The sequence below is a fragment of the Bos javanicus genome, chromosome 22 (assembly GCF_032452875.1).
Source record: "Bos javanicus breed banteng chromosome 22, ARS-OSU_banteng_1.0, whole genome shotgun sequence".
Lineage (NCBI taxonomy): Eukaryota > Metazoa > Chordata > Mammalia > Artiodactyla > Bovidae > Bos > Bos javanicus.
In genome coordinates this window covers 51,854,265-51,869,041 of record NC_083889.1, presented here as the reverse complement: position 1 = coordinate 51,869,041, position 14,777 = coordinate 51,854,265, and the positions used below count along the sequence as shown (strand labels likewise).

At 38.4% G+C, this 14,777-nt stretch overlaps 1 protein-coding gene across 27 annotated transcripts in view; it reads right to left on the bottom strand.

Annotated features, from left to right (window-relative positions):
• MAP4 (microtubule associated protein 4) overlaps nt 1-14,777 on the bottom strand; it is a 153,086-nt gene that overhangs the window by 101,626 nt on the left and 36,683 nt on the right. The gene's annotated exons all lie outside the window — the stretch shown is intronic.

Sequence of the window (14,777 nt, the reverse complement as noted above, 5' to 3'; positions counted from 1 at the left end):
TGTGGAATATATTAATTTTCCACCCCCAGGTGCCTCCCCACGCACTAAGGACAACAGCTGTACTATGACGAACTGATGGAATTTCCAGGCTTGGCGAGGTTCTGTTCATCACCACCATTTGTCCTGTTCATCATAGGATTAGCAACAGGAGAGCGTCCTTGATTACTAGAATAGCTGAGGGCATCACCCAGTGACATTCCTGTATGAAAGAACACACTGATTCATATTACTTCCATGCAGTCCCCACAGCAAAGAATTCCTTTTTGCACTGCTATTTTGGGGAGCCTTGTCCTGTAAATATAAAACCCCTGCACACACATGCACACACATATTCACATAACTAAGACCTCGCAGCATGAGGCTGAAGGTAAGAAAGCCTCGCTTGCTTACTTACAGGAACTATCCAGGCAGCTTATATTCCGTCCTGATTGAATGCATTTTGGGTCTCTAAACAAGCACCAGCAGGTGCTTTACATTTCTATCCAAGTAAATTTAAATCTATTTCCCCAAGAAGAATCTACACCAGATACCTCCCACTGTTAGCCACGTGATACAGACAGCATGATGCCTGCTGAAGACTAGTTATGTGCGCCAAAACAAGAGAGGACAATGACACAGCACTTACCGTTTCTGTTGTAACCATCCTCAAGAGCAAATGTTTCTCTCAATTTGTCTAAAAGAAGGGTGAACCTTAACATGATTCTCAATACCTAATGCCCCCAAATTTTGAAAAAGAGAAAGCATTTTTTAAACCTTTACTATTCGTCCCAATTTACTTAACCTCAGCCTAGCAGCACAAAAACATCCAGAGTCTGCTTATACTTATCCAAAAACTATCTCTAAACATTTAAGACCTCTCAAGGCTTTTTTAAAAAACAACTAGTTGGAAAAAAAAAAAACAGTTCAACTAACCTAGGATTCAAGTTCCTCACTTTAACAGATGACAAAGAACCAGAGAAAACAAATCCCTTGTAAATGAAACTGGGGTTAAGGATCAGGCTAAGAGACGATCCTGAGAATACTAGACACAGACGCAGCGTGTGACAAAACTGGCAAAATCTGGAAATTTTACAGTGATATCACGACACTTCAAAATTAATTTTTTTGCCCTACTTTTCCTTCTTAAAGGATGAAGGCAGTTGGCAAAAGACCTGAATATCAGGAAAATATACTGGTTGACTGAAGAGGACTCCAACACTTATTTAAAAATAAAACCAAACTTCTTAGCATGATATCAAGGCCACACAATCTGAGGGGACCCAGTTCTACCACCTACTACAACCATCAGCAGTTTTCCACTTGGGTCTCTACATATATTTCAGCCATTTTACAAGCAGACCACTGATGCTATCAGTGCATACCCTGGCTCATATTGCTCTCCACACTTCCAATTGTCTTTACTTCCTCTTTGTTAGTCTTACAATTGAGGTCCACATCCTATCTATCACCTTTTCTCTGATTTCATTTTAGAATCTGTTCTCCAGTACTATTCAGAACTAATACATCGTCTGTACTTGTAACAGACAGTACAGTCTAATCTATACTAGAGTGAGCTGTATACACCAGGAGCTCCTGTAAACTACGAGGTCCTGAAGGGGAAAGACCCCGTTTAAGTAACGTGCACATCTTCTCTTAGTGCTTTACTTTACACGGAAGATGGGCCAAAACAACAAAAGACAACAGAACACGGGTTAACTAAACATATAGCTCTAAAATGGTAAATGCAAGACAATGAAAAACACGCCTATTTTAAGATTAATTAGAGGTGCCGAAGCTACAAAACTCAGAACTGGAAAAAGAATGAACAGATTCAAGGTGGAAGGGTCATCACTAATGAAGAATATTCACCTCATTTCTTCTACTTTCCAAACATGGCCTGTGACACAGTCATCATGAAAAGAAAGCTAACAGGGAGTAACCAGACAAGCCAGCTCTCCAGGCTGGTCATCTTATCATTATTAGGCAGGGCAATAAAAATAGCTCTCTGCTTTTAGAAAAGCACAACGTGATGCAATGTGGCAAAAACAAATTGTTTTCTGTTCAAGAGATCAGCTACCACCATCATGTTAACATCACTATATAAAAATTAAAACTTCTATAATCGGTAAAATGTTAAATCTCTATAGCAACAGCTCACCTGTCTCTGTCAGGGAGTAATAAATATACTACAGAATTTTAAGCTACTTCAGTTAGGGATATTGGATGGAATAATCATAACTGATCAGTTCTTAGCTTTAGAGAACTGTTTTATTTAAGAAAAACCCTTCCATTAAGTGAAGTTTCTCTCTGAAGTTCAGAGCCATGGTATTTCCTACTTTATTGTATAAAACGTCAGTGAAAGTAAAGGGAAATAGAAGATAGAACCAAGAGGAAATAGGGATTTGTGCTCATAGTTCTGTAATTATTTATCCACAGTGTGCCTCTCTTCCCGAGTTCACCTTGAAACTCCGAGTTTCAAGATGGAAAAGAAAGCACCTTTTATCCTAGGCATCTAGTATAAAAAGGGACTCCTCTTGGCGTCATTATCACACGGGCATTCTGCTGGCTGTGCTTTGTTCCGGATCATGACAGAAGCCTGCTCCTGGTGGGGTCGACACTGACCCAGCTGAAGGAGCCTGCTGGCTCTTCTACTGTTGGTCCTAGACGCAGACTCAGTGCTGGAGCACAGTAGTTCCCGTCTTCTGAGCAGGAAAGAAGACGGCATAAACTCTATGGGAGTACTTAGTAGGCATTTTGTAGAGTACCCTTAGTGGTGGTAAATGTCTTACCTTTAACATAAAGTGAAAATCAAACAAGTAAAATGAAAAGTCAAAGGAACCCTTTTAGTTATTTAACAGAACCCTTTAACATTTTACCTGAAATAGAGGAAAAGATCTGATTTAAAGTGAAAAGCCACTGGCACAGGATCAGAGACAGTCCAGCAATTTCAAAATGAGTTAATTCTGAAGGACGCCCACAGTTGAGAGCTACTGAAACAAAAATCTACCCAATTAAAAAAAAAAAAAAACCTACCCAATATATTAAAGATGAAGTTCACCAAAATGAAACAAAAAACAGGATTTGTACAACTTAACACTAGAAAGAGAGATCAAGTTCTCCCTTGTTGAGATGGTAGACGCTTTAGATTCAGTTTAATAAAAGCAAAGCCTGAAACAGTGATTTTTTATAAACTGAGAGAGTACCCTCAGGAGAAAGTGGTAGGAGAGGGAAGGGAGGTAAAACTGGGTTTCGCTGAATCCAGCCTCTGCCTCTTCCCTGGGGAAGCTGTGCAGCCCAACTGCAGCCCTGAGTCAGCGCCAGCCAGAGGTAAGGGGGCCGGGTTACTGTAACCCTCGCAAAGCAGTCATTAGCTGAGTGAGACACTGGCTGGTTAAGGGAATCCAGACAGGGCACCAGCAGCATCTACTACAGAAGGTTCAAGTGTATAACAAAATGCACCAGATTGGTGTAGGCATAATTGTCAACAAAACTGACTCAAAGCAAAAACACTATTAGTAGAAATAAAATGACAGAGATTTTAATTCACTAAGATTTATCAATATTAAATATCAAACTTGTTCCCATCTAACAACATAGATATTCAAAAACACATAAAAGTGATCGTAATGAGGAGAAACAGATGAATCCAACTTCACAGGGGCATGTCGTTGTAAACCTTCTCCCAGTAACTGACACATCAAGACAAAAATCAGCAAGAACATACTAGCTTTGAGCAATTCAATATACAAGTTTCACTACTAGACTACACTGGAAAGTAGCGTGTACAGTGGAGAAGACACTTTCTCTTCCAGCATTCATGAAACTTTCTTTTTAAAATAAATGTATACTAGGAAATGTCTCTTATTTTTAAAATTATTATGTATTCCACATTTATGAAACATATGAACAAATTAGAAATAAAAACCTGAATTTTTCAATGTATTAGGAAATTTGAAAACTCTACAAATAACCCATAGATTAAACCATTTAATAATAATGAAAAAAATACTTAGAACTGAATAATACCAAAAATATTACATAGCAAGGTTTGTGGAATATACCTAAAAAGATAATTTAAGCAATGTCCCTAGTCTTAAGTGCTTATATTAGGAAAAGAAGAATAAAATCAATTGGTTAACATATATCTTAGATAAAAATAAATCTCAGTAAAATCAAAGGAAGGAAAATAAACTCATAAACAAAAATAAACTACAAGGAAACAGACGAATAGAACAGCAAAGTAAAAGTCCTCTTTGAGGACTAATAAAGTTAACAGGGGCTTCTCCGGTGGCTCAGTGCTAAAGAACCCTCCTGCCAATGTGGGAGACACAGGTTCGATCCCTGGGATGGGAAGATCCCTGGAGTAGGAAATGGGAACTCACTCCAGTACTCCTGCCTAGAAAGTCCCATGGACAGAGGAGCCTGATGGGCTACAGCCCATGGGGTCACCAAAGAGTCAGACACGATACAGCAACTAAAAACCAAAGTTAACAAATCTCTGGGAAGATTGTTCAAAAAAGAAGAGAAGGAATAAATGAACAATTTTAGGAAGGAAAAAGAAAAATATCACAAATGCAGGAGAGAGAAAAAAAAAGATTAAGGCTATGATAACACATTTGAAGAGAAGATGAAAAAGATCAATTCCTAAAACAGTATATATAACAAAAACTGATTCAGAATATGATAAATAGAAAACATCAACAGTCTGAAATCAGTTAAAGAAACTGAAAGTTATTTTTAAATCTTCCAAATACATACACACATACAGACACACACCACAAAGGGTTTATAGTATTCTACCAAACATTTAAGGTACTGATCTAACACAAACTCTAGAAATTAGAAAAAGAATGCTTTCCAACTCATTTTATGAGACTAATATAAGTATAATGTATATAAGTGTAATGTAGTAGGTTAGAGGCCGGGATCCACACTGGACTACCAGAAAGTGAAAGTGAAGTCGCTCACTCATGACTCTTTGTGAGCCCATGGACTGGAGCCTACCAGAATCCTCCGTCCATGGGATTTTCCAGGCAACAGTACTGGAGTGGGCTGCCATTTCCTTCTCCAGGGGAATTTCCCAACCCAGGGATCAAACCTGAGTCTCCCACATTCAATCTTAATATCTGTATCACTTAATATCTATGTGACCATGGGCAAGTTTCTTAATTGTTTTACTTCAGTTTCCTCACATGTAAGTTGGGAATAACAGAATTAACTACTTATGGATGTGCTAATACATAAAATGTTAGAACAGTGCCTGGAACACTGTGCCTTAGGTATTTGCTAGTGATTACTATATAATTACTGGTAATATACCCCAATATCAAAACCAGACAAGACTATGGCAGTGAAAAATTATAAGTTCAACAACCTGGTTCAAGTTCCAGTATAGTAACTGTGAATAACTGCATAAAGCACAAATTTGTGGCTAGCTCTTTAGTCTACAAATTACTACATGAATAACAGTTTGTGCATCAAGATTAGTGACCTATCACGTCACAAAGCCTGTTAGTGACTTGTGACTGAGCATCTGTTATTCAGTTCAAGCATAAACTTGTGTTGCTGCGTCTACCAGTGATAAACCCATGTGACATTTTACAAAAAAGGTAGCTTTAAGAGGGAACTGGTCAAAATGAAAGTGCAGCAAAGAACTAAAGAAGAGTAACACTGGAAGTGAAATTCAAATTGAATGTGAATGGAGTTATAGAAGCAAGAGCTTCACTGTGGGAGTGCAGACTCTACAGTCCCTCCAAAGAGTCTGTACATGCAGTCAGAGGAACATAGTAAAGGTGAGTTCATCTATGTATTTTGGTGAAAAAGATGAGGATGTCCAAGAGGAAGTGACACAGGCAAGATATTTCACATTAAAACAATTCTCAAAGGCACATTGTGACATTGAAAACACAAAGCAAACAATGTGGGAAGCTGATCCAAACTTAGAAACCAGGACAACTTGCCAAGGCAGAGAGAAGAGGCCCATTCCACGTCATATCACAAAAAGAGAGGAACTCTTGATAAGCTTTTTACTATGAAAGAAAACATTTTAATTCTCAATGTTTCTAATGTTTTAAATTACACTGTACTATATATTCATTTTCCTTTTTTTTTTCATTTCCCTATGCATTTATAACAGGAAACAAGAGAAGTTTCTTAAGTTCACAATAATTTTTCACACAGATTTGTTTTTGCCTTGTTGCATGGCACACAGGGATCTTGGTTTCCTAACCAGGTGCCCCATCCGGCGGAAGCGCAGACTCTTAACCCCTGGACCACTGGGGAAGTCCCTCCCACTGATTATTAATACTTTGCAGTTTCACCCTGCATGGCCATTTTTACAGCCTTGGACTACTGTGCTGAAGCGAGGTCCTCAACAACTGTGCGTAGCAAGAGCTGCCTGTACTCCACTCTGCCATTACAGTGTGAAAGCTTCAAAAGACAAGAAAGAAACGAGAGTGTCTCAGTTACATTAAATTTTATTTATGGACACAAACTCAAAGTTCATGTGTTCACTTGTCATGAAATATTTTTCTTTTAATTTTCTGTCAATTATTTTTAAATGCAGAAGCCATTCTTAGCCCAGGGATTATATTAAAATAGGCAGAGCAAACTTCCTGGTGGTCCAATGGTTAAGATTCGCCTGCTAACGCAGAGGACACAGGTTCGATCCCTGGATTGGAAAGATTTCACATGCCTCAAAGCAACGAAGCCTGTTGCCCAGTCCAAGCTCGCGCTGCTTACCGCACAACAGGCCAATGAATCTGAGAGACAAGTTTTTAAGACAAGGAATATGACTTTATTCAGAAAGCTGACTGATTAAGATGGCAGACTAATGTCTCAAAACAACCATCTTGTCTGGGTCTGGAAGCCAGGTTCTTTTATAAAACCAGAGAGAGAAGCAATGAGGAACCAAAGTCAAAAGGCAGAAAAGAGACGGTGAGGCAGTGAGGAAGGTCACAAAAATCACTAACCATAAAAAGCTAAAAATGATAACCTGGACAATATCAAAGGCAAGAATCTATATCCACCCAAATAAACCATTGAGAAAGTGAAAGCAAACCAGAGCTGACAATATCCACAGTATGTAAAAAGAAAGAACCCATATATGGGATATATAAAGAAATTCTACAAATGAAAAGCACAACAAAACAGCTAACTATTATAGGAGCCTATCCAAAAATTCAATACAAAAAAAAAAGTGCTTACTTTCACTAATCAACAGGGATAGGTAACTTAAAAACTATTCTGAGAGTCAGTAAATACCTGCCAGAGTTGCTAAAATGAAAAAGTCTGACAATATCCAGCATGAGGAAGAATGAGCAGCAACTGGACCTCCCCTGCACTGCTATAAATTGATACAATCATTTTAAACAACAGCATGTCCTTATTTATACATTTGTATACATCCTTAGACGCAGGCTTTCCAATTCTAGACTTATATCCTAGATAAACTCATGCATCCATGTCCAAGAATGTGAAAGCAATATTATTCACAATAACAATAACCTTGTAACAACCCAAATGTACATCAACAGATACAGAGAATAAAATACAGCACTGAAAATGAATTAGAGAAATACACATGAACATGGATGAATTTCAACACAGTGTTAACAGAGTCCTACATCTGTGTACAAATATTAAACACAACGAAAGGCACAAATTCAGAACAGTGATACTCTGGTGGGGAAAAAAATTAAAAGGGAAGAGACAACAAGAGATTTAGAAAAGTACAATTTTGTAAGCTGGCTGGTAGAGTCATAAATGTTTACCTTTTCATTATCTTTAAACGTTGTACATTTTACATACCGAAAGGTATATACAATGTATCACAGCATAAAAGGGGGATGCAGAAGACAGAGATGATGGAGGGAGTAGAGAGACAAGGACAGAAGGGGAAAAAGAGAAAGAAAATTCCACCAAACAATATCTAACAAGTTATGAGAAACAACAGCAACTAGAATGCTAGAAATGCTAGGATGCAAGAAAGCAACAGGGAGATGCCTTTAAAAGTGAGAACTTATTTTGAACCTAGAGTTTTATACTCAACCCATTTATGGAATCAGAACCAGAGCAGGAAATTCAAACATGCAATAAATAAAAAAAGTTTATTTTCCAGACATCCTTCCTAAAAATGAACTTTCAGCACAGAGTCTAGGAAAAATGACAAATGAACACAGCATCCGAGGAAAGCCACAGTAACCTGTGAGACACGAAAAGAAATCCCAGGATGATGGTTACGCACTAGGATATGGAAACAACTCTGTCTAAAATCAATCTTTCCGAAAACAGTATAATTTTTAAAAGCTAAAAGACTTAGATATATGGTACAGATAGCATATATTTTCTGCCTACAAGGGGAAAAAAGGCCAATTGCAGTGGGGGTAGAGGGGTGATTTATCAGAGGGAGAGCTATACAAGAGACGTATTGATCCAAATTATTTCAAACTGAACTGTGGCATTATTTTGAGCTAATTATACATTTTAAAGAGCTTCCCTGGTGGCTCAGATGGTAAAGCATCTGCCCGCAATGTGGGAGACCCAGGTTCGATCCCTGGGTCAGGAAGATCCCGTGGAGAAGGAAATGGCAATCCACTCCAGTACTCTTGCCTGGAAAATTCCATGGACTGAGGAGCCTGATAGGCTACAGTCCATGGGGTCGCAAAGAGTCAGACATGACTGAGCGACTTCACTTTCACTTTCATACGTTTTTAAGGGAAAACTGCATTTAATACTTAGGCTTAAAACATTCTCATAAGATTTACTAACAGAGGACATATTTATGAGAAAAGATACATTTTGGCCTTAAGTACAAAAGTGAATAGGGGTTTCCCAAGGTGGCTCAGTGGTAAAGAATCCACCTGCCAATGCAGGAGACTCAGGAGATGCAAGTTCAATCCCTGGATTGGAAAGGGCAACCCACTCCAGTATTACTGCCTGGAAAATTCCACAGACAGAGGAGCTTGGCCAGCTATAGTCCATGAGGTCGCAAAGAGTTGGACAGGACTGAGTGATTGAGAATGTACAGAAGCGTATATGTAATGGATCACATAAAGAAGGGGGTGGGATAACTGTAACAGCAGCTGAAATGAAAGCTGAAAGGCTTTTGCTGACTCTCTAAGTTTAATCTCAAGTGGGCAGAAGGCAAAGAGAACTTTGCCTCCTCACTGGAATGTGCTTCTCTATTGGTCTGCAAGCCTGCATGTGCTGACCTTTAAAAAAACAGGATAAGGTTTCTCTGTTTTCCCTTCTGCTAGTGGGCTGACAGACTGAACATGAGCGGACAATGACTTGGTGGCTCTGGTGCTGGCTATGTTCAATATTCTAGTGTATTTCTTGAATACGCAATGGGAGATGTTTGCCATAAATGCATTTTTTAATCCTTCAAAAATAAACAAGGCATAATGAAGTTTTCAAAAAGTTTAAACCAGTAATGAAATTATAAAAGAAAATAACATGATATAACCATCCTGGGGTAAAAAAACAAAAAAAACAAACCAAACAACAAATGTCTTAAATATATCAAGTACCAAAGAGTTTATAAACTAAAATAACGAAGACTTTCAATCTACATTTCTTCTAAGAAATTTGGAAGTAAATTCTGAATGACCAAAGGTACGAAAAATAACAAGCAGTAACAGAAACATTTCTGTGGTGAATACAGAATCCAAGAATGCACAAACTGAATGGGAGTATGAGATGCTCAATGCTCAACCAATCTGCTTTCTTCTTCCTGGGCACTCAGAACTAACATCTCCCACCTCCATTGCAGTGACAAGGTAGACTACATGACTGGGTTCTAGTTAGCAAGATTCCAGCTAAACTAATATTTGTTGTTTTCAGTTGCTAAGTCCTGTCCGACTCTTTGCAACTGCACGCACTGCAACAAGCCAGGTCTCCCTGTCCCTCACTATCTCCTGGAGTTTGCCCAAGTTAATGTCCACTGAATCAGGGATACTATCCAAACATCTCATCCTCTGCCATCCTCTTCTCCTTTTGCCTTGGATCTTTCCCAGCATCCGGGTTTTTTCCAATGACTCTGCTCTACGCATCTGGTGGCCAAAGTCTGGAACTTCAGCTTCAGCATCAGTCCTTCCAAGGAATATTCATAGGTGATTTCCTTTAGGACTGACTCTTTAGGTTTGATCTCTTTGCTGTCCAATAGACTCTTAAGAGTCATCTCCAGCACCACAATTTGAAAGCATCAGTTCTCTGGCACTCAGGCTTCCTTATGGTCCAACTCTCACATCTTGTACATACAACTGGAAAAACTATAGCTTTGACTATACACGCCTTTGTCAGCAAAGTGATGTCTTTGCTTTTGAAAATGCTAAGTTTGCCATAGTTCTGTTTCCAAGGAGCAAGTGTCTTTTAATTTCATGGATGCAGTCACTGTCTGCAGTGATTTTGGAGTCCAAGAAAATAAAATCTGTCACTGTTTTCACTTTTTCCCCTTCTACTTTCCATGAAGTAATGGGATCAGATGCCATGATCTTTGTTTTTTTTCAATGTTGAGTTTTAAGCCAGCTTTTTCACTCTCCTCTTTCACTCTCATCAAGAGGCTCTTTAGTTCCTTTTCGCTTTCTGCCATTAGGGTGGTATCATCTGCATATCTCAAGTTGTTGATATTTCTCCCAGCAATCTTGATTCCAGTTTGTGATTCATCCAGCCCAGTATTTCACATGATGTATTCTGTATGTAAGTTAAATAAGCAGGGTGACAATATACAGCCCTGACATACTTCTTTCCCAATTTTGAAGAAGTCAGTTGTTCCATGTCCGCTTCTAAATGTTGCTTCTTGACCTGCATATAGATTTCTCAGGAGGCAAGTCAGGTGGTCTGGTATTCCCATCTCTTAAAGGATTTTCCACAGTTTGTTGTGATCCATAGTCAAAGGCAATGGCATAATTGATAAAACAGAAGTCGATGTTTTTCTGGTATTCTCCTGTTTTTTTGGTGATCCAACGGATGTTGGCAATTTGATCTCTGGTTCCTCTGCCTTTTCTAAATCCAGCTTGAACATCTGGAAGTTCACAGTTCATGTACTGTTGAAGCCTGGCTTGGAGAATTTTGAGCATTACTTTGCTAGCGTGTGAGATGAGTGCAATTGTGCAGTAGTTTGAGCATTCTTTGGCATTGCCTTTCTTTGGGATTGGAATGAAAACTGACCTTTTCCAGTCCTGTGGCCACTGCTGAGTTTTCCAAATTTGCTGGCATATTGTGTGCAGCACTTTCACAGCATCATCTTTTAGGATTTGAAATAGTTCAACTGGAATTCCATCACCTGCACTAGCTTTGTTTGTAGTAAAGCTTCCTAAGGCCCACTTGACTTCACATTCCAGGATGTCTGGCTCTGGGTCAGTGATCACACCATCATGGTTATCTGGGTCATGAAGATCTTTTTGTATAGTTTTTCTGTGTATTCTTGCCACCTCTTCTTAATATCTTCTGCTTCTGTTAGGTCCATACCATTACTGTCTTTTATTGAGCCCCTCTTTGCATGAAATGTTCCCTTGATATCTCTAATTTTCTTGACGAGATCTCTAGTCTTTCCCATTCTGTTGTTTTTCTCTATTTTTTTGCATTGATCACTAAGGAAAGCTTTCTTATCTCTCCTTGCTATTCTTTGGAACTCTGCATTCAAATAGGTCTATCTTTCCTTTTCTCCTTTGCCTTTAGCTTCTCTTCTTTTCTCAGGTATTTGTAAGGCCTCCTCAGACAACCATTTTGCCTTTTTTGCATTTCTTTTCTTAGGGATGGTCTTGATCACTGCCTCCTGTATAATGCCATGAACTTCCATCCATAGCTCTTCAGGCAGTCTGTCTACCAGATCTAATCCCTTGAAACTATTTGTTGGAGTAACTAACATGGGCACTAGGTCCATGGTCAAATACATAGCTTCAGGGTATGTGTTTATTTCTACAAGAAAACAAAATAATTGAAGCTTTTAACAGTATCTCAAGTCAAATTTTCTTTAAAAAAACAAAATACCAAAATTTAATACAATGAGTAAAAACTAGATGTCTTAAGTTTGTAAAACCTTACAGGATATTAAATATTGTACTCCTTTAGTTTTATAAAATTATATACATGTTATTGATGTTTTCAAAAGCACTAAATGTAGACCATTTATGATTTTCATTATCAAATTTAATTTTAAGCTTCCAAGATTGCTCATTTCTCATATGAAAATTTTTGGGAAATGTCCAACAACTTAATTAAAGTGAAGATTTAATTCCCGATAGACAATATTGGTTTAGCTGCTAAGTCACGTCTAACTCTTGTGACCACATGGACTGTAGCCCACCAGGCTCCTTTGTCCATGGGCGTTACCAGGCAAGAATGCTGGAGTGGCTTGCCATTTCCTTCTCCGTCAAGTCAAATTTAAAATAATTCACCACTGGCAGATCATCTGCAATCTTTTTACCTCTGCCATAAACTAGATATAAGATCTTGGGCAAATCACCTCACTTTATTTATAAAAAGAATTATCTAGAAGTCCTTTTAAGCCTACCATGATCTCATTCTATTCAGGTCAACAAAATGTATTGAATATTTATTAAGTGGAACCACATAAAATTACTGATATGTTTTTAACCTGGAAAACCTTCATTTTTGTGAGGCTTGACCTAATACTAAGTGCTGCACACTGTGTTTAAAATATACTAATTGTTTTAGGCATGTACACCAACATAGTTCCTTAGGGGAAAAAAAAAACCTACTATTATGCTGATTTAGGGGCTCCTGACTGCTGTCCAAAAAGGAAAAGGAGTACATCAAGGCTGTATATTGTAACCCTGCTTATTTAACTTATATGCAGAGTACATCATGAGAAACGCTGGGCTGGAAGAAGCACAAGTTGGAATCAAGATTGCCGGGAGAAATATCAATAACCTCAGATATGCAGATGACAGAGGATGAGATGGCTGGATGGCATCACCGACTCAATGGACGTGAGTTTGAGTGAACTCCGGGAGTTGGTGATGGACAGGGAGGCCTGGCGTGCTGCGATTCATGGGGTCACAAAGGGTCGGACACGACTGAGCGACTGAACTGAACTGAACTGAACTGACTACTGTCATTAGAGCTAAAGAGCAAAGTCTACACATGTGAAAAGAAAAACCTCTTACATATTCTCTTCTGAATTTATAGCTTGAGCTATTTACAAAGAAGCTACATAATTTTCATTAATTAGTATACTGCATTAGAATACTAACTCAAATGTTTTGGCCAAAATTGCTTCAGTAACTGTATAAACATAAATCCCACTTGTCTGTTACTCCACTAGTTTAGACTTTTACTTAAAATTTAGGGTTAAGTTTGCCTGGTGAAGTTCACAGAGGATTAAATTACCTGTAAATAACCATTCCCATGAAAGACTAAATTGATGCTCATGTTACACCCAATCAAATCAAAGATGTCTCTAAAAACTTTGGCAATCTATACAAAATAGGAATTTAGACTGGCCATCAGAATAGAAGTACGTTTGTTACCAAATTACCTAACAATAAGACACTTTATTCCAAAGACAATGCCCGGAGCCAAATGAACATATTGTTATAAAAATGCTACAGCTGATCTAAGAATATCAAGTGAATATTATTATTCTCAGAGTACATGAAAAATTTATATTTCCTTTGTCTTTAATATTTTTCTAAAAGCATCAAAATCTTCCTATAAAACCTTCTTGATAAAAAGCAGTCTGAGGTCAAAAGAGAAGGTAACAATAGTCTTTTCTTATTTCTGTAGACTAAACTCCAGAATGTAGTTTTTCAGATTTCAATTTTGCTGTTAATGAGAATGTCATTATGCAATTTTATGTGTTGATTTTACACATGTGATTATTACTCCACACTGCCACCATCTGATTAGCCTTAACTAATGAAGCAAATCAAACTACAGAAATGATACTACGTTCTTCATAACTAAGAAAACACTGTCCCCTGTCGGCTTTACCATAGCCCCCAAAAGGCCCAAGCGTCAATACAGCTATCAGTACAGGTTTTCTCATTAGAATCGATTTATCTGAAGAAAGAGAAACATTAACATGTATCATTACATGTGCACAACTGCCAGATACCGACTGGAGGCAGCAAGGAAAGCAGGCAAGAATCGTCCGTAGTCTACGCATGTGCATGCTAAGTTGCTTCAGTCGTGTCCAACTGCTTTCGATCCTATGCACTGTAGCCCATCAGGTTCCTCTGTCCATGGGATTTTCCAGGCACCACCTAGGAAGCCCCTGTAGTCTATAAGAAACTACATTTGGAGAAAACGTTAACAACCCCTCTATTCCTAAACTGCTTATACTGATAAACCTGTATGGTCACTGTAGAGTTCAAGTGAAACACACGCATTAAAAACATAAAATAATAAAGAGTAAAGGGGAATTCTTAAATTATCCAGCTTACTTTCATATTGTACAACTAGTGAGATTCAAAGAGGATTCCCTCTGCCCAAAGGCATCCAGCTAATTAATGGGAAAGTGACAATCAGAACCAAGGTCTTACAACTGCCACCCAGCCTGAAATTCTCTCCCCAGGGAGCATACTCAATAAACCTGTAAGAGATGCCCTAGCTCAGGGGTCATAAAGCAGTGATCCTAGGTCTAACAAGACCCCTTGTGCAGTGGCCTACAGAGTGTTTCGGAAAAATTTGTGCCAACATCTCAAAAATCAGAAATCTGTGAATGAAGACACAGACCTATAGCTTCTTTCAAAAGTCAGATCAGACTAGTAAACATTCCTACTCAGCAACAATACAGAGGAGCTGAAAAGCAACTGCCTTTAGAAGACACTCAC